This window comes from Paroedura picta, chromosome 4 (assembly GCF_049243985.1).
Source record: "Paroedura picta isolate Pp20150507F chromosome 4, Ppicta_v3.0, whole genome shotgun sequence".
NCBI classification, from domain to species: domain Eukaryota; kingdom Metazoa; phylum Chordata; class Lepidosauria; order Squamata; family Gekkonidae; genus Paroedura; species Paroedura picta.
Window position 1 is genome coordinate 114700309 of NC_135372.1, and position 25275 is coordinate 114725583.

The 25275-nt window shown below is 40.6% G+C and overlaps 1 protein-coding gene across 5 annotated transcripts in view; it reads left to right on the top strand.

Moving 5' to 3' along the window:
• TOX2 (TOX high mobility group box family member 2) overlaps positions 1–25275 on the top strand; it is a 298443-nt gene that overhangs the window by 6438 nt on the left and 266730 nt on the right. The window contains exon 1 of one of the 5 annotated variants that reach the window (XM_077335268.1): positions 4703–4850. The exons of the other annotated variants lie outside the window; for them this stretch is intronic. The gene's annotated coding sequence lies outside the window, so the exon portion shown is untranslated. Of the gene's footprint in view, positions 1–4702; positions 4851–25275 lie in introns of those variants that run through there. 5 annotated transcript variants of the gene reach the window in all.

A 25275-nucleotide genomic window follows, 5' to 3' on the forward strand; every position in this document is an offset into this window, starting at 1 on the left:
TGGGGGTAGGTGGGGGAGGAGCATGTTATAGCTATTCACAGTAACATCACACCTTCCTTACTTCCTTCTTGCTTTAACTAATCTTTCAATTGACTGGGTTCGGAATACTCACTATAGCTTCATGTTTAGAGCTTTTTCAGGTTTTCAGATGCCCATCATAGGATCATAGCACCACACACACGAGCAAATATCAGAACATCACACTTTTGTTTGTTTAGGTGTGCAGTGAGGGATACTATACTGAACTGAAGAAAACAGAATGGGTTAAGTAGATGAGCTCTAGCAAGTCCATCACTTGAAAGGCTGGGTAGAACAAAAGTTGCCAAGGAACATTCTTACAGTTATAATTGTATGTTCAAAATCACAACAATGAAGTACTATGTTTTAATGCACATGAGTATATAGCTTAGCTAGATGGGGGGGGGCGGAAAACACCCTTAGCAACAGAAATTTGTAGCAAGAAGCAAATCTTTACATGTCCAGCAGCTTTTACAGGATCACCAAATCTGGGGAGAATTTCAGAGGAAGGAATTTTCTAAGTTTTCCCTGACCAGTATGTATCCCAAAAGGGGAAATCCTAAGAACATAATCACTGAATCAGGATAGCTTATTACATTTGTACATATAGAAATTGTTGATATGTGCCCAGTCATTACATTATTTTAAATCTAAGAAGAATTCAAAATGCTGTATTTTCTCTCTCTCTCTCTCTCTCTCTCTCTCTCTCTCTGTGTGTGTGTGTGTGTGTGTATATATATATATATATATATATATATATATATATATATATATATATATATATATATATATATATATATATATATATATATATATATATATATATATATATATATATATATTTGTCAGAAAGGATTAAGGTGCTGGAGTTCAGGTGAACGGATGCTAAATCGAACCAGTATTTGTTGTTGTATGTTTTCTTTTGTTTTTTTGAAAGAACTCATCAGAAATTGGTTTTGACCTATCGATATAAAAGAGGGTCAATGTAATGAATAAATTTTTATGGAACATTCTGTTTTCGTTTGACGTTTACGTGCACAGTAAATTGCAGTAGTAAACACTGGCCTTTTTCCTCTTGTGTTTTATTGCTTTGGCATGATGGATGATAAAATATTTCCTTTACTATTTTACTCTCCTGATCCAACCCTTTGTGAAGAGAAAAAATGTTGCCTAAATTTTTGATTTACGGGCTTCATTTGTTGCGTGATCTTGAATATTGTTAAGTTGTATAAAAAACTTATCATTAAAAATCTTCACATTCTAGAAAACGTCACTTGATGTGCCATCTCTGTTTCCCACAGCATAGGCTTTGATGGCGTGTGCATTCCATCTGCATAATAGAAGTGTTTGAAGCTCTCTTTTGCTGAAGGCTTTATTAAACCAGGGATTCAGAACTAAATAATGAATGCCCATTCATTCACAGAAAATGTTTTTCTGGCTTTATGTATGGAGATGGGTCATCATCATGATTACTATTAGAATAATAGGGATATTATTCTCTCTTCATGGCTTGCTAGTTGGGTCTCTTTGACTGAGCTGACAGGTGATTTCAAGTTGAGAACCCAAGGTTGGTTGACCTTGAGGATTTCAACAGAACTGCCTAGCTTGCTTTGTCAGGTCCAGCTCAGGACTTCATGGCCACCATGACAACCATGGAATGTCTTAGGTTGTGACAGGCCTACCACATGAAAAAGAATGTATGCTGCGGCTTCTTTTCTGTTCAAGTGGCTTTCTGGTGTTCTTCATAGGGGGTTGGAGGTTTGGCCCTTGTCATGGTCAGACCACTACCTTCTCAAGGCACAGTTTTGCTTGTAATATTTTACCTGCAGGACTGATGAACCATTCAGATAGTCTGCCTTCAGATATCAATGGATTCTGTTGGTTTCCAAGTCTCTGTGGGGTATGAAGAGCCTCTCTGGTGACTCTTTGGAGGACCTTGTAGCTGCATCGAATGATGGACTGGCTTGGGCCATAGAAGTGGTTTATTGTCCCACTTAAATTCAACCCTGTCGGTGATGTTAATTTGACCCCTGATGTTTTTATGAGGTTCTATGCTAATTAAATCTGTTTGGTTGAGAGTAGAAAACAGTATCTGAGGTTTCAGAAGTACCTGCCCATTTATTCAGGTAGGTTTTGCCAATAGATGCAGACAAGGTGCCTGGGAATACACTCTTGACCCATGCATCTTCTGGGTTTTATGCAGTTGGTGTAAAGGAAGTTGCTCTTCAGTGGTTTCGGTCTTTTCTAACTAACTGGACACAAATAATTTACACTGGCAGAGTGGAATCAATAGGGTAAGACCGATTCAAGTGGGTAGCCATGTTGGTCTGAAGCGGCACAACAAATTTAGAGTCCAACGGCACCTTTAAGACCAACAAAGTTTTATTCAAGATATATGAGCTTTAGAGCAGAGGTCTCCAACTCCCAGTCTGCGGCCCGGTATCGAGCCGCCAGCGGCCGCGCCTGCCTTCCCCTCCCCCCACAGCAAGAGGGGGGAAGAGGCAGGCGCGGCTGCTGGCACACCAGTGACGCAAACGCGCACGCGTGGAGCCGCCGCGCATGTATGTTTGCGCCCCCTGCTGGCGAAAACGCACACGTGCGGCTGTTCTGCACATGCGTGTTGGCGCCACCCAGTGGTGAAAACGTGCATGTGCGGCAACTGCGCGTGTGCGTTTACGTGCAGCTGCTGTGGCCGGGCTGCCGGCTCTCTCCCACCCTCGGAGGCGGTCCCCATCTACAAGAATGTTGGGGACCGCTGCTTTAGAGTACCACAAGATTCCGTTCTCTTACCTATGCATTGCAACATTTGTACAAGACCATTTATTCAGATTGTCCAGAGCTTGGGGTGGGGGTTATCAATATCGAGATGATATCCAGTTCTGAATTTTATTATCCATTCCTTAAGATGCATCCAACCTGGCTGTGAGCCAATGTTTTGTGGATGTGGCCGGATGGCTAAGATAGAGCAAGCTGAATTTGAATCCAGACATGACGGGTAATTCTGGTCAAGAAGGCAGATAATTTAGTGGGATTCAAGTTTGCTTGTAATGGATGTATTGGAGTTGGCATTTGATGAGCAGATTAAGACCTTGAGGGTGTTTATAGACTTGATATCACTGTTTGAAAAGCAGAATGGTGTTGTGACTAAGAGTCTTCTGCATCTGGCTAACGTACTTTCACCTGCTTTGACCACAGTGAACCATGTTTTAATAAACCTGTGGTTGAACTGCTTGAAGACCATTCATAAGGTTCAGCTGGCTCAGAATACAGCAGCCTGATATTCGCTAGTGGTGCAACCATATGTTGTCTATCTAGAACCAGTGTGAGGTAGTGGTTAAGAATGGCAGACTCTAATCTGGAGAACCAGGTTGGACTCCCTGCTCCCCCACATGCAGCCTGCTGGGTGACCTTGGACTAGTCACAGTTCTCTTAGAACTGTTTTCACAGAGCAGTTCTTTTAGACCTCTCAGTCCCATCTACTTTACAGGATATCTGTTGTTTGGAGAGGAAGGGAAGGTGATCGTAAGCTGTTTTGAGACTTCTTTGGGTTGTGAAATGCGGGGTACAAAACCCAACTCTTCTTCTTAGAACAGGTACATTGGCTGCCAGTTTCTTTTGGAGACCATTTCAGCTTGCTGGTTATAACCTTTAAAACCCTTCCTAGCCTAGAATCTGCATATCTCTAAATGACCCTCTCCTCTTGTACATCTCTGTATGCCAGCTGCGGCTCTTGATCTGCCACCTACTGGCAGCTCTCTCATTTAAGGTAGCCCACTTGGCGTCAACCAGATCTTGTACCTTCTCCACTGTCAGGCCTCCTTTGTGGAATGGGCTTCTTGAGGAGGTGAGGGTGTACCATGTTTTGAAACGTTTAGGAGACATTGCATGGCTGTTTAATTTGCCAGGGCTTGGGGGAGTTATTTGTGGGGTTTAATGTGTTGCTTTTAAATTGTAATTTTAAGTTGCTATTTGTGAGCTACCTTAAGCCTCAAGAAAAGGTAGGATATAAATCTTCTAATTTATGTTTTGAACTCTGTGCTAGATATCACAACCTGTTCTCAGGAATCTCCTTCAAGCCATGATATGCTGCAGTTGATAGTATGGTGGGTGAATTATAATAAGGAAGCTACTACTTGAGCTCATAGTAAATTAAGAACTTCCTCATTTATTTTTATTTAATGTTGCTGAGAAAGAGTACCAAACAATTGTAGATATCTCTGATGCCTTCGGAATTCTGTGCCTCTCAAAGTAGACTATTTGTGCATGCCACATAAAAATATATATGGGTGGCTGAGGCTAATCTGCGTATTTTAGGGGTGTGCAAGGAAAATAACTTGCATGATTTCATAAGGTATTTGGGTCCATATACTGTTGAAGTTTGCTGGGCTGTTTAATGTGCTGCGGCTTGGTAAGCAGTTGATGATTACCCTTTTAAATGTTTGCTGAATTGGGTGTGTGCGCGTGTATGTTTTTCCCCCTCCTGACTGTGATGGATGACGATTAGTGAAAATAAATATTTTCCAGGCTGTAAGGGATGACAATTAGTGAAAAACGTTATGTTGCTGCCCTCACATGTAAACAGTTCTGAAGCAGCTGCTGATGCGAAGACTTGAAAATGGAAGTGATTAAATCAGCCTGCTGTTTCCCTATCTCTTTGTTTAGCTGCTCTGCATTCATGAGGACTAGAAGTATGTTTAACCATAAGAACAGAACCTGGAATTTTCGGCATCCTAAAATCTGCTTGAGGCCTGTTCCTGCAGTAATCAAAAGCTGAACTATCTGCATTGCTGCTAGTAAAGTTATTCCATAACAGATTTTTTAAAGTGCTGCTGGTGAGAGAACTCTTTTGCTTTGCATATATAAAAAGAATTCTTTTTGGCATGGTTATAAAACAGTATGCATGCATATGGTTCCTTCAAGTTCAGGGGATTTTTATGGATGTAGAAGATACTTCTGACTCGTATTGACTTTTTTTCATGCAATTTATTTTTATTCAACTTCATGTACTTGTCTTCTGAAGACTTAGGTATGGTGGGATCCAGATCCTATGCCTTTTCAATGCTTCTATTATGTGCCGGTATTATTAATCTGCATAAAACGTGTGTTTTTTAGACCATTCCTGAGTTTATAGTCAGGTTATTCTAACAGCAGATTTTATTGTGAACTCACTGGGAGGGCTAATGTGCATGGAATGAGTTTTCCCCCCATTTACCTTTTGTATTCATCTTCTTACAAATAAAGCTCCAAATGTTTTTTTTACTAGAGTCTGGATTATATCTTTCGGCATAAATGAAGCATATAATTGTGTTTTCCTAACCGCTCTGCATTAAAAAAAATAAGTTACTTTGCTGCTAATGTTATTTTCCTAGAGAATTTTACATCCAGAGATTATCATGCTTTTGTTTCTTGTTGCTTGGTACACGATTTTTACAGTGTTCTTCCTGTGATATTTTGGATTTCTCAAGTGGGGCAAATATGGTGTTATGATTCCAGGTTCCCCACTTGAGAAGTGCTTGCTGAAAATGTGAGGTTCAGTGTTTAGGTTTCTTTGATTGCAAGATAACTTTAAATATAATACTTTTGTATTCTGGCATGAATTGCTTAACTTTTGAAGGGCATAATAGATAACTAATGTTGTTTAGTGCACGGTTAGTTACTTTGCCTGATTTTGTGTTGTTCTATAATGGGTCAACTGGGATACCTTAAGGATTTGTAGACACAAGTTTCCTTGTTCCTTTGAATCCCTGTTTTGCAGTTGGTAGTTGTATGTCACATCTGGTTCTGCAAATCTGACATCTGTACATAATCTCTCACAACATCTTCCGTCCATCTCCTCTTGTGCTGCCCATGAGTCTTAGGGGAGGGCGGTATACAAATGTAATACATAAATAAATAAATGAAGACTGCTGGCAGCTTTATCATGGCTGCCATTTTTAATTTGAAAAACTGTTTTGAGTTTTAAAATTTGCTGAGAAAAAGGGAAATATATGTATATGCTGAGTAATCAAATGCTGAGTTTCACAACAGACCTAGGGATTTTAGCCCAGTCAAAATAGGAAAAATATAACATTAAAAAATAACAGAATGAAAAAGAGGTGAGGGGGTCAAGGGAAACAAGGAGAAGGTAAAAGACAGTCCTTCAGCTAGTTGGCATATTGAACTTTAAAATTTGCCACTGAAATAGTTCCAGGAATTTTTTGGGGGTAGTTGTTTTTGCAGGTTCACAGATAGATACAATCTCTAGGTCAGTGGGTCAGAAAGTGATTTATACTTTGATTAACTCAGCTTTTGAAGACCCTTTATCTCTTTCTGCATATTTCTAAGTAGGAGTGTACAACTTATGTACCCCCAACTAAGACAAATTTGTATATCAGATTCTGAAAGAAGTGAGCAAAAGACAGCCTCATTTAATGGTGCCCTCCTCAACCAATTTCCTGAGTTAAGGCCTTTGTGGTGAGCATGTGCATTTGTGCAGGAGAAAATAGAATTACAAGGAAAGTGAAAAATGCAAAGGTGAAAATGAAAGTGAAGAAAGCAAACTTGATATGGTGACTATGATGGCTGAATTTTGTCTAGTGTTGGATTGTGGTCCATACAATTTGATATAACTGGCATTTGTAGTTGGATGGAAATTTTGCTGCATTCCCCAGAGGTATGACTGCCCTGGTCTAGGACCCTGTTGTGCCTCCATTGCTGTTTGGAGGTTTCCCATGTAAGTGCTGGCCAGCTGCATATTTAATAAACTTTCAACTAATTGGCTACAGTAAAGCAGATAGCCCCCTAAAATCTGTTGTTAATAGTTGTGGCTTGGTGGTTACAGAATTAATTGGAACAATATTAAAACTACTTTGCTTCCCTCTTAAGTGGCACCTGTTGTGCACCCTCATATTTATAATGCAATTCTGGAGATGTGAACTGATGGATGACATTTTTAGTTAAAATTGAGGAATTCTATGTAATCTGCCACCTAAATCTTTGTATCACACCCAAAACTGACTGTTCATAACCTGTACACATTTAGAGTCCAGTGGCACCTTTAAGACCAACAAGTATTCTGATACAATATGATACTTTCATCATATTGTATCAAATTGTATCTGAGGAAGCATGCGTGCACACAAATGCTCATACCTTGAATAAAAATTTGTTGGTATTAAAGGTGCCACAGGACTCTAAATTTGTTCTGCTGCTTCAGACCAACAGGGCTACCTACTTGAATCTACAGTACATAATTGCAATATTGTTTGCATGGATTGGATGGCCTCTGTAGATATACTTTTCATGAATGCTCTGTGATTTCCTGTTACATCTATACATTGTGTATGTATTATGTAAATGCTGAATTAGGTTCTTGTATTTTGTTATGAAGAGATTACTTAAAATTGATTTGCATACAGCAGCATTGTGAACCAAATCTGAGTACTATCAGCAGAAGAAAAACAGGTGGCTTTTAGTTCGAGATGCTTGTTGATCTCCAGTTATTGCTTGATCAGGAAAAATTGCAGTATGTGTACTATATCAGTTTTTTTTCTTTGTTGTTAAAAATATAATCTTTCTTCAGTTTATTTATTTATAATCTAATTTATACGCTGCCTTTTCTCAAGGGCTTACAAGCGTTCATAATAAAACAGGTTTAATACGTTTTACATTAAAAACAGTTAACATTTTAAAAATCCAGGAACTAATGATTTCCTTTCTATTTCCAGTACCAGTAGGGGAGGGAGTAAAGTGCAACATTCACTGTTAATATTGGTGTCATACAGATGGTGTTTTCAGTATCATTTGTAGGGAGACCAGCTATTGATGGAATTCGGTAGGCCTCAGCCATAGACTCGGTGGAATAGCTCTGCCTATCAGGCCCTGTGGAACTGCTTTAGATCCCGTGGACCCCTTATCTCACTTGGGAGATCATTCCACTAGGCCGGCACAAGGGCTGAGAAGGCCATGGCTTTGGTTGAGACCAATTTAACTTTAATGTGCAGTTTAACAGAGCACGTTTTGCATGTTCAATCATAAGTTTCTCTGAGAGACATAAAAGAGGAAGCAGGCCACAGGTATGAAGGTGATTTTACCAAATTAAAAATTTACTGGACTTCTGTTCATATAAGATGCATCTGAGCGTCCTTTTGCCAGCAGTGTCATTCTTTTAATTTTCAGTTCGGTCTCTGTGGAGCCTAAGGATCAATGTTTAAAGGACATAGACAGCTGGCAGAGGGCCTTGAATTGGGGAACTAGGTCATGAGATCTAGCTCCTCTCAGGCAGTGGTCCCCAACCCTTTTATCACCGGGGAGCGGTCAATGCTTGATAATTATACTGAGGCCCGGGGGGGGGGGAGGTAGCTTTTTGCCATGGGACATCACCGCCGCCTAAGCCCCTGCTCCACTTGCTTTCCTGCCAGCACCCTTGATTTCTCGCCGCCCACTGGGGGGGGTGCTGCCAGCAGCAGCTGCGCAGTGCCATGCCGAGGGGGAGCGCCAGCCATGGTGGCCACTGGAGAGCACCAAAGGTGAGCTAGCGGCAGAGTGGCACGGCAGCCCCCGAGGCAGCAGCCGGGGAGGAGGATGAGGAGGAGCCGCGGCCCAGTACCGACTGATCTACGGACCAGGACCGGTCCACGGACTGGGGGTTGGGGTCCACTGCTTTAAGGGACTTACTGTCAAACTCATATCTCTGGATCTGTGCCTCAGGTTGATTCATCAGACAATTATAGTTCAAATAGACTGGTCACTTCTGCATTGGTTGAGGCTGCCCAAAGCTGCTGGGAGATGTAGGGAGGATGGAACCATTCTGATCCCTCTGTTTATACCACCTGACACACTGGAGTCTAACAAAGTGCATACATTTGATTATGCGCTCATGTATCTAATTTTGGGATATGCTCCAGTGCTTCATGCTCTTCCCAAATGTACTGAAGAATAAATCCTCCAGGCAGCAAGCCTAGGCCAGTCTATTCAGAAGCAAGTTCCATTGTATTCACTGCGACTTAGTCCCAGGAAAGCATTCTTAGGCCTGCAAATGAAGCCACTTCAATAGTCCAGTTGCACCTGAAATCTACACAGCCCCCTGCTGTGGAGTGGGAAGTGATCTAAATATTGGACCTTGCAGTTCAGAAGAAAATGGTGTGCTGCAGCCATAATACCTCAAACATACTGATTCCTAATAGGGAAGGCTTTACTTGACTTTGAAGTATGTGAACAAATCTAGCATATCACCTTAGTTAGTATTGTCTACCACAACTTTATTTAACCTTTTGACTGTGGAGGAGCCCCTGAAATAATTTTCCGGGTTTTGAGGAGACCTGGAAGTGATGTCTTCTGGCCAGGTCTTCTGGCCATGCCCCCGGAAATATCATTGGAAGTGACCCATGTTAACAGGTAGGTTCAAAGAGGATTGGTGGAGGGGAGAGAAGAGGAGGTTTAAGCCAGAAGTAGGCACCCAGGCGCCATCCCCTCTCAAGCATAGTAACCATAAGAGAACTTATACATAGAAACCATAAGAGAACTTATACTTGGGGGAGGAGGAACAGTAGAAGCGGCCAGTTCTTTAGCTTGTGGCCATGTCCATTAAGGCAGGAGAGGAAAGGTCACAGACCCCCTTTGGAGATCCTGTGGACCCCTCGTGGGGGATCTCTGGTCTACCTGACTGTTACTGAGCTACTTAAGACTTTGGCTTTTCAGCCTAGATGCTGCTGCATCATACAGCTGAACTTTCCCCCCGTCTTCTGACTTTTCCTGGCCATGACCTTGAGATTCCAGAGTATCAGTTCTACACAAGTGAGACTTCCACATGCTGTGCTGCAGAAACAAACTGGCATAAGTACTCTGCGTGATAGCAATTTGAGGGGGGGGGCAGGGGTGATGCACACAAGATATATCTTGTCTAAAATATTCCATGACATGGTGTATTGGGATACATTTTTATATTTAATAATGAGACAGCAAAGCATTATTGGGGTGGGAGTTTTGGGACTGAGTCCTTATGCTTTCATTATGTCCAGATGCAAAGGGCAGATCATCTGTACATTAAATAGTTGCAGGAAAGAGGTAATTAGGGGCAGGTGCTGCATTTCTCACTCTTGCATGACAAGTGCCCTTGCCCAACTTCCTAGTTCCACCTAGGTGTTGGAAATAGAAGAGTCCAGTCCTCTTTCATAGGTGGCCTAGAGAATTGTGGTGCATTTTTACTGCTCTTTCACTGTCTGAATGAGTTGTTTTCTATATTTTGAATCTTCCTTGTCTCTTTGTAAGAAAGGTGGGCTATAAATGAAGTAAAATATAGCTCAAAGTGGTGTAACAGGTCTGACTTAACCATTTTATCCTCACAACAACCCTGTGAAGTAGGAGTAGCTGTAGGAGAGCTACTGTTCCAACATAAACCAGTATGCTTCATGGCAGTCAGGACAAACAAAGGTCCTGGATATCCTAAGCTAACGCTCAAACTACTGCATCATGCTGGTGTGCACATTATGTGCTTCTCAGCCTTAACCACACATCATCCTAGTTTGCTTTTATTGTACTGAGCTATGCCAGAGCTAGATTCATTTGACTCAAAACTGCTGGTAGAAATTACATGGTTGTTTCTGACAGCACTGGATTATTTCATTTTAAAATAGGAAGGTTTTTTTAAGCATGATGTATAATTTTTTTCAGCTCTTGGGAAGAGAACTGATGTTGGGAAAGATATCTGGCGTATGGGTTCTTTAAGCTTGAATTATTAATTCAACAAGTTTCAAGCTCCAATCTCATACCATCCCATCTGGTCAAAATCAGACATGCCCCAGGGTACTTTACTGTACACTGGTTGCATAGTCCAGCTATGCTGTGCAGCACAAAAAATAAAATAATCTTTCTGTAGCAGCTGCTGTCTTTTCAGGGATGTAAGAAGGCTTATTTCTCAGATGTTTTATTTTGCATTGTCTTACTTTGCATTGTTTGAATTATTCTCTAAGTGAATGGTCCAAATTTTTTGGAAGAATTCATTATATGTGCAGTTTTTTTTCTTAGTATTTTCAGCTTCTGCATTGTCAGAGTAGAGATATTGGTTTAAAACTGGGTAGAGCTGTGCAGGATGGTTTTCATGTTTATGGCATTTTATTGTCGTATGAAAAACAACATGAACAAGATGCGGTGGAAGAAAATAATTATTTAGTTAAACTTAATTATTTAGTTCCTTTACCATCTACCATTCTTGTTGTGACTCAAGGCGGTTTACAGGATTATAAAAATAGCACAGTAAGACCTATCTAGTCATATGGTGTTTGAGGTGCGTCTTGAATGTCCATAAGAAATTTTCTAGTGTGTGTGGGGGAAGGGTGAGTGAAAATTATGTAGATTATCTCACCTGAAAAATGTCATATGGCCCAGTACAACTTTAGTCATGACCAGCCATTTGTTTAACAATGGCTGTCTATCAAGGTGAATATTTTTGAATACATCAGAAATCAGATCCAGCACTGTAGCAGATGCTAGAAGAATGTAATGGGCAAGGCTTTTTGATATCTTGCTGATATCTGTTTCTAAAATTTTGACCCACTGAATATTTCTCAAGTCAGCATTACAAAGAACATAAGCAGAGCCCTGCTGGATCAGACCTGGTCTTTGTCAATGGATAGAGTTAAGCTCAGTTTAATTTATTTCACCTTGTTATTTATTTATTTTAGCCCACACTTTGGATCTATTAAAAATTGGAAAGAAAGTGCCTTTCTTTAACTCCAAAAACGATTCTCTTCTAATATATTACTGTGTTTCCTCACTCACCATTCTTTCTGGCCTAATGTTTTCACGTTTGTTACAGCTGTTTCAGCAGGCGGTGTTCTCAGGCTGATGCATTCTAGTGTTTTTCTTGTTCGTCTTCAGTTATTTGAAAGGTCTGGTGGTTTGTGGTGATTTTTTTTAATGTAGTGCCATCGTTTCTGATGCTCATTGGGAAAATGGCATTGATTTACCAGACAGAGGAGTACTAAGGCGAAGGTGAAGCCCCTATTTGCTTCACTGCCCCCATTAATGAATAGCTCTTTATTAAATACAGCAGTACTGAAGGCAAAAGTGGCTATGCACCTATGTGCTCTTAAGTAATTTCAAAAATTGCCAATTTTCAGAGCAGTAATAATGGTGGAAGCAGGGGAAAAGGATTAGTAGACACTCCAGAGAAGGAGGAGGCCTCCTGCCTGCTATTCCCTACTTCACCTGTAGCCTAGTAGGAGTATTCTGCTTGTTGTTACATCAGCCACAGCTGTCTACCACAGCCTGTGATGCTACAGGAATCCTGCCTGCCTCTCTTTCCCCCTTCCCCCCTTCCTGTGCTTTTAGGAAGAAAAGTAAGCATTGGCACCCTCCCAGCATCCTTTGGAATAGAAGAAGCAGAGAAAGTGACATGGGATGCATAGGTATACCTGAAACCAGGAGTAAGGGTGGGGTTGAACCTCTCCTGCTGTTGATCTACAGAATGATGGAAAAGAAGTAGCAGAGTGTGTCTAGAAAAGGCAGCACTGAGCTGTTTTCTTGAAGGAAGAAACTTTAATTGCATTGTATAAATGCAACATTTTACATTTTGGATGGCCTATGGTCTAGTGCAGTAAAGGTTTACTTAGGTACTTGCAAATGAAAAATAAACTAAATTAACAGCAAGTATTTGGACACACTTGCATAGGATTGCAATGGTTGATGCTTTTGCTATGAGAAGACTTGCATGTGGAATTATAATGGGGTATAGAGAGGTCACTAGGGATTCTACTGGCTGTCAATTGTGGAAGAGAAATGCTTGAGCTGTAGAAATGGGATCTGGTATGGGGCAGTGGGAACAGTGACATGATTGCTGGTATATTCACCCTAATGTACTCTGTAAAAACTAATGATAGGAGAATACAGAATGGTACAATGAAACATTAATGGACAGGAAAAAAAATCTGGATTCATAGTAAGAGGCTTTGGTCAGATTGCACACCAAATACATAAGTAAATAAATAAGCAAAAACATAACATATTAGTTACTTTTTGAACTCAACAGCTATAATCTAACCTCTTTCTACCACATTTGTAGCAGTGTTGCTTTTGAACCTGTCAAAGTATTTGAAACAAGGACAAAATTGACCTGGTACCGAGGAAATCAAAGCTGTGCTTTCACTAGGTGTTACAAGTTTTTATGTATGGGTGGCAGCGGGCGGGGGGAAATCTTCAGTTTCCTTTAAGACAGCACAGCCTAAATCTGCATTTTTCTATTAATTTAATTGACATCCTGTGTTCCTACTTCAAGGTGGCAAATTAATTGTGGGAGACCATCTGTTTGAAAATGGGGTATATATACCACTGCCTGGCAGTACAGCTTGTTGTAGCTCTCCAATATCCAATTTAAATCAGATGGAAATGTTGGCCTTTTGAGAATTATTATCAATCAATATTTCATTTTAGTAATGGGCTCTGAGTAGGAAGAGCTGCTTCAAGCTTACAACTTTGTTGAAAAGATACTTTCTTTGTCATTATAATGGCTGTAATTTGGCTTCGTTTCCTGAGTCTGAGTGGACAGCCAGTAAGTTTATGAATAACACTAGTTAAATTTTCTTCTTTTAATGTTTATCTTTGCTTGAAGATAGAGATCCAGATACTTAGTCTGATTGCTTGCGGTTGCTGCATGCTAATCAGAGTTCTGTATTGGTCAGTGCTTTGCCCATTGAATTTTTTTTTTTTTGTGCATTTCTGTTCTAACTGAAATCTTACTTGTTATGCTTGGCATATGTTGTGTTCAACATTGACTTTCTGATTCAATTCATTTCAGTGAGATTTCTCAGTTGTATGGTATATGTGTGTATCCAGGTAGCATGTTGTTGCTACCTGGCAGCCATGCATTTTCAGTATGTTTGTCTCATAAGGATGGTTTGACTATAGTAGCCAGAAATAAAAATATTCTCATTTTTTGATATATAGTCAACCTGTCAATTGTCTCTGCATTTTTAAAAATTAAATGTTATAACTCCATCATTGCAGACAAAGCAGCAAAGTAGCAAACAATAGTCCCCCAAATATTGATGTAATATAGAACAAGTATTTATTCTAATATGCTGCTTCAGTTAAATATTCTAAGCTGAAAAACTGGTAGGTAAAAAAGAGTGCGCATGTTTCTTTAATAAAAGGTGAGCCTTGAAAATCTTGCATTTGCATGTCTGTAAAGGATTACAAATTACAATTCACACTACAAACACAAATATCGCTTTACAGGATTTGCTTTCACACTTGAATTTTCAGAAATGTAACCAGTTTAGTTTCGTAATTGCATTTTTTAAAAGTTAACTTTGGAAACAAATCATTACAATGTATAAAATAACAACTTGCCAAACATTATAGACTTCCTCTTGTTCTTCAGTAGTCTGAAATACTTTTGGGAAAATGACTTCTGCTGTTCCTGGTGTTGATGGCTTTGGCATACCTGGAACATAGATAGGGCTGCTTTATGTTACATGTTCCTACAAGAAAGCACCTTTATATGGAGATTCTGTAACATTTAATATAACCTTGAGTTGAAAAGACTGATGTATACTGCTGTTAACATTTCAAGAGTTCAGGGTTATGAAATCTACCGGTGATACTATCTATTGAAGTCCAAGGCAAAAGAAAGAGGAGTGAACTCAAACACTTCTGCCTGCTTCCCAGACCTTTTCTAAAAATGCATGTCAAGACAAACAGCATCCACAAATCCCTACCCCCCCAGCAATTATACTTATGAGTTTTAGCCTTATTCATAAAACCTTTATGAAAAATCACACAGGGTTATCATAGCATGCTTTCCAAACAGTTCCCTTTTATGAAAGTTCTGAGTCTGTATTCAGAAGAGGAAGAATTTGGCGGATTCTACATACATTCAGCGCACATAGATCTGCCACCTCTTGACCCATCCATCTTGTCTCAGAGGCAGCTTTATGCTTCCCAGTGGCCCCATTACTTAACCGGAGCATCCATAGCCTGTTTCCCAAATAAGCAATTTAATTTTTGAATAACTCTGTTATTTAAACTAATTTGAGATTTGTGGCCAGTGAGAGCTTTTAGCATTGCTACCTTTGGCTATTCAGGGACTCAGTCTTTGATGAACTTGATTGGCAGCTGTTGCCGCTGATACCTTCTGGAATAACTGCCTTACAGTATCTTCCCCTTCACTGATTAAGTTCTGCACCACAGCCACTTGGTTGCAGTGTGCTAATAAAGATTGTTGTGCACACTTCCAGAACTCACTGGGGAGACAATTTGTCAATCTGTCTTCACTGAAATTCATATCTCTGTTCTCCCCTCACCTGCTCCAAGATAATGATTACTCATTTTTATACCTGGTCCTAAGGCTAGCAAGACTTGCGTGTCTTTTTCTGTGACTATTCTTTGCGACCCTGTTTTTGTTCATTTCCTTTTTTAAACACATGGATGTTTAGTGGAATATTTGTAATATGATAGATCTTGACCAGTGTAATCAATCTGTAGCTTGTAGGTCTCTCATTAGAAAGCCTCATAGGCTTAACAGTGCAGTCTTAAACAGTTAGGTCCTTCTAAATATACTGTAGGGTGTAGGGTGTAACTCTGCTTCAGATTGCACTGGAAGTACTGAAACTTGAGTTGTTTGTATCAGAAGGCCATAAATAATGCTTATTTCCTTTTAGCTTTTACATCTTTGCACAATTATTGAATGCTTCATCCCGTCCCAGAGATGCAGGGAGAGGGGCTAAGGATGTTAACCTGACTCTTGACATTGATGCTGTGGGATGCCAGGTCTATAAATAATAAGACTGCTGTCCTGCAATCACATTTTGCAGAAAACAAAATAGACCTGGTGGTCATGACTGAGATATAGGTGCAGGAAGGTGAAACAGTCACCATAAAAGAACTTCTCCCTTCCCCGTTACTCAGTCCTCTATCTATCTGGGACTTCGGGTCAGGGTGTTTGTGTTCTGGGAGACGTTCTCCTTCAGGGCTTTCCCAGCACCAACAATACCAGGATTGAGTTGACCCAGGGTGGGGCTTGGCTATTTGGCTGGTGTAATTTCTGTCTGACGCAGGGGTAGTCAACCTGTGGTCCTCCAGATGTCCATGGACTACAATTCCCATGAGCCCCTGCCCCTGTCATACTCCCTAGACCTTCCTGTCTCATCACGGGGCTTTGCTCTTTTTCTCGGTGACGTGAGCCACTCCTTCAGTCCCTCTCCCAAGTGAGAAGCAGTGTGGTGTGCTGATGGGCCTCTCATTGCAAGCCCACCAAAATTGCACGTTGGAGTGACATGTCCTCTTTCGTGGCCTGTCCCTCCAACTGCAATTTGGTGACCAGGCGGTAATGCATTTATTCCATTGGGTAGCTTTTCAGGACCTGGAAATCTGTATTTAAAATTAGAATTTCAAACGTTTGGGGATTTGTCTGGATTTATAATTAACAGTAGCAGTATCTTCTTTATTCAGAAACTGAAGTAAGAGCCTGGTTTGTAAAGCTTGGAGAACTGCTGTGGTAACCTGTGGGAATAATCCTCTATTCTCAGCCTGCCAAAGTCATACTCCCTGGACTGCAGGCAGTGTACCAGCTGTGCAAATGGCCTGCCAGATGCTTGATCAAATACAGTTTTGCAGCCTTTTGGAGCCAAAAAAGCCAAGAACTTAACCAAGTTGCAATATTTGGGCTGGCATGCTATATGTGGCCTGAAGGCTGTGCATTTGACAAGTCTATCCTCAGTGTCATTTACACCTATTAGAAAAGGGGGGAGGAATCTGTACCATTGTTTTTATTTAAGGTTGGAGTCCCAGTGGCTTTACTGATAAAAACAGAAGCCCAAGATGTGTGATTATCCATATGACAGCGCACCACAGGAATTGAACACTAAAGATTAAGCTAGTAGTATGACAACGGAGGAAATGGACTTTGGTGCAGAAAGCAAAGCTCCAGGCTTAAAAAAAAATCCTAAATGCCGTGAACTAAAGATGGAAAAAGGCAGAGGCGATTCTCATATGTACAGGATAACACTATTCCTGTACCCTTCTTTTTTGTAATCTGTACCTCCCTAGGCCAATATCGCCTGGGATCATCTATTGGGACATAATGACTACAGGCGGACGAGTCAAGGCTCCACTGAGATTATTTTTTTATTATATTTATATACCGCCCTCCCCGGAGGCTCAGGGCGGTTTACATATAACATATGAACAATACATGGAACAATCTATATTAATAACCATACAATAATATTAATAATAATGGCTGTAATGGTATAACCTCTTGTGGCGCAGAGTGGTAAGGCAGCTGTCTGACAGCTTTGCCCATAAGGCTGGGAGTTCAATCCCAGCAGCCGGCTCAAGGTTGACTCAGCCTTCCATCCTTCCGAGGTCGGTAAAATGAGTACCCAGCTTGCTGGGGGGTAAACGGTAATGACTGGGGAAGGCACTGGCAAACCACCCCGTATTGAGTCTGCCAAGAAAACGCTAGAGGGCGTCACCCCAAGGGTCAGACATGACTCGGTGCTTGCACAGGGGATACCTTTACCTTTTAACGGTATAACAATATAACAGTATAATGGTACAAACAATGCGACAGCACAACAGCACAACAGGTCCAGAGCGCTCTGGTGAAGTTCTGGGAGGGAGGGGGGAGCAGGGGTCCTGCAGTCGCTGTTGGTTATTGGTTATACCTGGTCTCAACCAAATGCCTGGCGGAAGATTAGAGGATTGATTGTTGCTGCCATCAACTGTATTGATTCTACTAGTTTTAAATGTTAAAAAAATATTTTTTATGTAAACTACCTTGCACTGGCTGGGCCGAGAGTGGCGGTATAGAAATGTAATAAATAAATAAATAAACAAATAGAAATTGCCATGGACCAAGTGAGTTATTTCTCTGAATTTCTCCCCAAGTCTCGCAATACGGTTAGGTAACAGATGTGTGTCTGGTTTGAGGGAGGTTGCATTGTTCAGTAGTAGAACGTGCTCTTTGGACACCGATGCCCCCATGTCCAATGGCAAAATTCTTTAAAAGGATTTCAGATCAGAGGGCTGGGGAAAGCCTTGGCTAGGGAGACAGCTACTATTCAAGAGTAGAGGACACTGGGCTAGATGTGATCTGTCTCAGCATAAGGCAGTTTCACATATGTTCTGATGTGTTGATTAACTGAAATAAACTATTAACGGGAGTTACTGTGCAGCTGCTAGGGGATTCCAAGAAAACTTGGCCACTACTATTGTGCTCCTTGCTTTTTGTAATTTGATGACCTGTATTGTTCATGAAAGAAAGCTGTTAATACTAGATTCAAGTGCAGTTATCCTGAAATTACAAGTGCTGAAAACTTGATGGCTTCAGCTTCTGGGATTTTGAGCGTAGGATTTAAAGGGGCAATTGCTTATGTTCTTAAGACTGTGTCACTGTGGAATTAAATTAACTTTGTATAGGTTTCCATTCAGGTTGATCTGGGTGATCAGAATCTGTCCAAGACAATTTCAGGGTTTGCAAGAAGAAAGGGCAGATTGGTGATCATTCAAAGCAAAGTATGAATGTTCTTTAAAGTACATCTTGCTGTATAATTTATAAATAATGCTATTTTTAGAAGGCCATTAGAATTCTTCTTTCCTAGAACATAAAGGAGAGGGCAGTTTAGAACGAAGCAGAGTTGGCTGAGAGAAGCTTTGTCTTGTAGTGTTCAGATAGAAGTCTTCCACAGGTAATTTTTTTGTATGCTTGGCATTATGGGTTTTTTAAAAGCCCTTTGCAAATAGATGCCCTCTTGTGTATAAGGGGAGCTGGAAATTGTCTTTGGGAGGGTATTTATTATTCCCTTTTGTCATGGGTATAGTTACTTTTATAATCAGTGTAACATTATATCTGCCTTGTTAATATTAATAATCCCTGGGAAGAAAAATAATGCCATTGTAATTCTCCCTACTAAGGAATCTTGTTTTAATGCACTTTGGGATTTTTATTATTTGAAAAGAGAGTTCATTCGATCTCTGGAGTAAATATAAATTGCAGTTAGTCTAAATGCTGGAAACTGACAGTGTGATGTTAGGATCAGCATCAGAGACAGATCTCCATGGGCCAGGTGGAAAATTTTGTTCTTGATGATGTCTCTTTTTCTATTTCCCTCTTTCTCTTCCCCACTCTTTCCTCTACTCACTCAGTAAATAGATTACTGGGTCACCTTAGCCATCTGGTTGTATTATCATGCTCATCTAAACTTAGGAAGTATGTGCAAGGATGCATGGAGCATTTCGTGCTTTTCCTTACAGCTCTTTCCAAGGAAAGAGCTGTAAGCCTGACCTTATCTGTTTAGTTGACTGCTAGAGAGGAGGGACCAGTGGTCTGATTCGGTATGACCGATTACGCACTGGAGGTTTCATGCTAGGCTGCAGGCTGGAGTTTTAGTTGTGGCAGGTGGCAGGTTACAGCATATCCCTTAAACCTTTGTAATTCCAATAGACATTGTATAGGTTGAAGAAATTGGCTTTATTTCCAGAAGTAAACATGAATAAATAAAACGTGAATGTTTTAGCTAACACACAGCTGGATGTATATTTTTTGGCTGAATTTGCAGGCATTGAATTGCCTTTATTTTCAAAATGGGCACCCTTGTATATCGGAGATACCTTCATGAGGACAAATAATTCTTGAACACACTATGACACTAACTTCCATAATAATTTCTTTATACTTCACTAGGGTGCAGTTTAGACTGGAAAGGTCTGGGTCTTAGTCTATGTTGAAGGAGCTCCAATTTTCCAAGTTATTTGTTGCTGTTGCTGTTAATGGCCTTCAAAAAATTTCTTGACAGTTTTATCCATGCAACATGGCTTTCTTCATCAGTGAGACATAATAGAAACGCATGGAATAATGTCATCTTGGAAAAGTGTGGTGAGGTACTGCATGATCATATTCTTGGCAGAATATTTAAAAAACTGGATTCTCCAGTTTTTATATAGTAAGAATAATGGAGGCACAGAACCTGTAGTACCCTATATTTCAAATGTCATAGAGCTGAATAATTATCCTTCAGTGTCATTTTTTGAAGCCAGGCTGACACAGTCAAAATTACTGATACTCTTCCCACTCCCCATGTTGGTCAATCAGTCCAGAAGAATGCCATGCTTGCCACCAATGAAGTTCAAGCATAATGGTGCTGTTTCCGACCCTAAAAGCTGAAAGTTGCATGACCCACCTGGATAAACAGCATATGGCCCAAGTGGCTGCAGTGGGGGCAGGGAAATGGGCAAAACCCAGCTCTTAATTTTGTGGATTAGATCCCCCCCTCTTTTTGTTATCAGTTCATCTAATGCCCACAGCAGCATGTCTTTAACGTAGTTTAGCAAGGGAGTAAAAAGGGGTGTGGTGAAAATTTCCTGTCCCATACTTTCCAGATTGCTAGCAAAATAGGAGGTTTATGTTGGTTTGTAAAAAGACTGCAGATATCCATTTGGCTTGGTTTTGAAATTGTACAGTAAGCTACCACCAGAATGTAAACAGCATAAACTAAGAAACTTCACTGTCATGTTATTTCCTGAAAATTGTTTTGCATCCATGCAGCTGCCCAACACACTGGTGTAGATGCAGAGCCCATACAGCAAATAAACAGATTTGGAATTCAGAGGGGGAAATCTGGCTGCTCTGTACAAAGTACCATTTATATTAGAACCAACTCAGAATTTTACTTCATGGAAACTCTCATACTGCATCTCTCTCACACACTTTATTTGCCATCTGGTGGTCAGGAACAATGTTCTCTTCCCATCTAAAAAGTCCTGGTGGCCTTTTGTTTTTGAAGGAAGATGAAGCCCTCAGAATGTTGCTGTATGAAGAGAACAATATTTATTAATTTGCTTCAGTTACAGTTAGCCTTTCTGTTGAGGCTTGTCGGATCACAGAATACAAAAACAATCCATCGTTTACTTCTGTGAAGATCAAAAACATCGGAAAGGAAGCTTTCTTCTTGAAGCAAGAACCCTCTGTGCAAGCTTGAGTCTCAGTGCAAGTTTGAGACTATTCATTCCATGATGTGCAGACTGGAATGTTCATTAAACATGCTAAATACTGCCCCCCTCCCTCACTTTATCAGAAATGCAGATGTATTTGGGAAAGACTGACATGTATAGGAGGAAAAACCTGTTAACTATTTTTGATTTATCATAGGGGCAAATCCTCAAGCAAGGCTGCTCCTTCTTATATCTGTTGAAGCCTTAACTCATTTGGTCTTTGTGAATAATTAGCTAATAGCCTCCTTAAAGAGGTGTGGAATATTTATTTTAATAATCTTACTGATCTTGTACTTTTTTGCGTCACTGCTTTAATGCATTCTGCCACTGTTAAGCAAATCAGTCCTGTACAATACTTAAGTGCTAAATTAATTTTTTTCCTAAAGTATGCAGTCTACAGGGAAAGCAAACTGAAACATTAAATACCTTTTCAATCATGTGTCTTATTTTATAAAGTGTTTAGTTCGCAGATGACTCATAACTTGCAAAAATTGCAAGGCGCTGACACTGGCTATCATAATATTTTGATATTAAGCTGCAGAAACCCATTGCATTATCAACTTACCTCTGCCGAATAGAGGAGGCAGCAGCTGAGGCATAAAAACCAAGGCTTCACTGTGACAGAACTAAAATTGGACCTGGCAATTACCACATGCATGATTCACAGTATTGTGAAGTGAAGCTACTATATAAATCAGCTCCAGTAATCATAGGGTTTAAAATTAGTCTGTTACTATTAACTCTGCTAGCGTTGGCATATGCTGAAGTGTTATAAAAGTGAACAGTGCAGAATATTTGAAATACAGGTTTAAAGTAAATTACTTAAGCAGCCCCCAGCAGGAGGCCTTAGGAGATGGGTTTAAAGAGTGCTCACAAAGGTTTCTGGAACACTGTGCAGTGAGGCCTAATCATAGCTCAGGGATAGAGCACATTATTTGCATGTATAAGGTCCCAAGTTCAATTTTGGACAGGAGAGCAAAAAAAAAAAAATATCTTCTGTCTGAAACCCTGGGGAACTGCTGCCATGACATGGAGGGTAAAAGAGTAGTTAGCAAATGGTGCCGGCTCATTAAAAGGTAACTCTTATCTTATATTCTGAATGCTCAACATCCTTTGTGAGGCACAACTTCCTCAATTTGCAAGTTCTCATCATATAGTAAAGGGTATTGTGAATTGTGACAGGTGCTGAAAAGGTTTGAGGCTGAAGCCCTTTGTGTGTTTCCTTTTCAACACAGGTACTGTCAAGGTTGGAAAAATCCCAGGTTCCTAGAATGTAGATAGTGGCACCTAGAAACATTAAATATTTTCAGCCCTGACAATCATGTAACTATGGCTTCTCAAACCCATCTAACATGTAGGAAGAATGCCTTATTCCCTTGCTTCCAGCCTGTTCCACTCTGGGATAATTGCCTGGTGCCTTTCTTTTCATGCTTATCATTCAATCAAATAAATACCTTGGAATATTAAGGCTGCACTCCTAAACATGTGTATAGCCTAAGCCTTATATGCTCAGTAGTGCATCCAGTTGATTTCATTGGGATATCTTTCCAAATGTAGTCCAGGAATATTTATCTGGATACTTTTTTCCTATCAACTTTGGCCAATGTCATTCATTTACATGCTGCCTCAGCAAATTATTCTTTTTGTCATGTCATTGTAGTGAAACAACTGATGTTGCCCAATATAGAATATTGTGTTCCAAATAACCTATAATTACATAGGTATAGGTGTACATTTATGTATTAAGATAATTTATATGCCACTTTTTGCACAATGGAGACACAACATAGTTTACAAGATACCTCATCCCTCCTCTGATTTCATCTTTAGAGAAACATTGGGAGGTAGGTTAGGCTGAGACAGAGTAACTGGCACACAATCATCCAGTAGAGATACAATTCAAACACAGCAGAGATGGGATTCAAACCAGGGCCTCTCAGGTCCTAGTCTAACACTCTTAATTGGAATCACAAGGAGCTGGAAGACACCACCAAGGACCATCCAGTCCAGCCCCCCACCTTCTCAAGGACTTAAAAAACATACACTCCTGACAGGTGCACATCCAGTCTCCAGCTTCCACAGCAGCATATTCTAGCTACAGATAGCCCTCAACCATCAGAAAATGTTTTCTAATATTTACGTGGAACCTCCTTTCCCATAATCTGAAGCCATTGCTACTAGCCCTTGTCTCTAAAATGGCAGAAAACAAGTTGACCCCCTTTTCAACATGCTTACATTTTACATAGTTAAACACAACTGTTATATCACACCTTGCTATCCTCTTCTTCAAGCTACATATAGCCAGCTCATTCAACCTCTCCTCATTCTAGCCCCAACCATTCTAGTCACCCTTCTCTGAGTACGTTCCAACTTGTCAATATCCACTGCCCCACGCTGGCTGGAAGTTACATCATGATGTACAAGTCTTACCCACCATCCTAACCCCGCCTGCGGCGCCGCAGACTAAATAAAGCCATAAGGGCTTAGGGGGAGGAGTTAGGGAGGGCTCTGTCCGGGATGAGGAAGGGTGCCGATTGGCCCCTTCCTCCGGACAGACCATCGGGGGGCCAATCAGCAGGTGCTTTGCGCCTGCCGATTGGCTTCGCTGATTCCCGCCCTGCCGACAAGGAAGCAACTGCAAGCTGCGCATAGCGCAGCACGGCTGCCGGGGGCTCCCTGGCCGGCAGCTGCCGGGGGCTCCCTTGCCTAGCGCCCGCTGTATTATTACAGCGGGTTTAATTACTAATGTTAAAATACTTCATATGTACAGTCCCTATCTGGATTCTATGCTTCACTGAATGATTGATGTTCCTGAAAAAACCAGGATGGTTTTGGGACCACCGTGGACTAAAACCCAACCTTTATTTTAAAATCTTAGTGACTGAATTGTTTGATCCCGGGTTATGAATTCTGACAGTTTAATTGTTCATACGAAATCCTTATTCATTTGCTTATTAGGCGCTTGGTATAAATACTGCTTCTTTATTTACCACTGAATAAAATGTCATTGTCCGATACAGATAAATGTAAGGTTGTTCTGGCAGAGCTGAAGGTTTCTGATTTTTCCATTGTTAGTACCCCCCCTCCCCTTCCCTGAAACTTAAATAACATTTTGTTAGGTTAAAGGGCTAACCAATAGTTTGAAAAAATACATAAAATAAAGTACAAATGAATGGAACATGAGAAATCACAATTTAAGAAGCAGGAAATGTGCCTTCTAGCCAGGAAAAAGCTGTCTTTGGCATTGTGAAAGAATAGTATAAATAGGGCATTGGATTCGAAAGCAGGAAACATGCATATTGTGTATTTTACTTTACTGGTGGCCTAAGATAAGACTATTAACCCCCTTTCCTCCTCTGTGCAACCATGGTACAGTCTACTATTCAAGGAAAGTAGCTTTCCTTTTTTTTTTTTCCTTCACAGATTTTGCAATGTTTCTTGGTGATGTCAGGAGCTGCTTTCCCCCTAGAAGGACTGTCCCTGTGTTCTGTTACTGAGACATCTCCCAGTGGAGTAGATTTTGTGATGTTTCCCATTTCCTAGAGGTGACACCAGCATTGCTCTGTCAACCTGCCAGTGGCGATGCCGAGAAAGTGAGACATCTGGCATCATTCCCATAACACATCATCTCTGTAATGTCCTAGCTTGCCTGGGGCTTGAGGTTTTTGCTCTAGTTTCCAGTGAGGCCTTCCCAGGAGGGAGCTTGAAGTATTGTCATTGTGCCAACTGCCTAGATAAATTAAACTTTTGAGTGACAGCAGAACTTCATATTTATTACCCAGTAAAGCAGACAAAAACGGACCCTTATGTTTGTACCGTTTCTGCCTATCATTTTGCAGTTACATAGGTTGTCAAAAATACTTTTAATAAGATGTAGTGGAAGTATGAAGGATTGTATGCGAGAGATCAACTCTGTTCCATGTATAAACAAGTGAAGTTCTGATACTGAACAAAAGACGGTTAGTATATTGGTTCTGGCAGTCCTGTACATGCTCACTCAAGAGAAAGTTCCAGTGAAGTCATGGGGGATTGTTTCTGAATAAACTGCAGAGGATGGACCTTTTAGACTATGTAAACTTCATTGCTTTATCTGTGGTAGTGATCCTTAGCATATTAATATTGCTAGGGCTAGATTTAGGGACTGTATGGGATGTATCCAGCCGTGCAACACATGGGATTTTCCCTGTGTTCCCCTTCCACCAGCAAGCTGTCTTTGAGGACCCCCAGAACAGGCCCTATGCTGATAAAAAGCCAAGTGTTTAGAGGCCACAGTGAGGAGGGGTATTCATC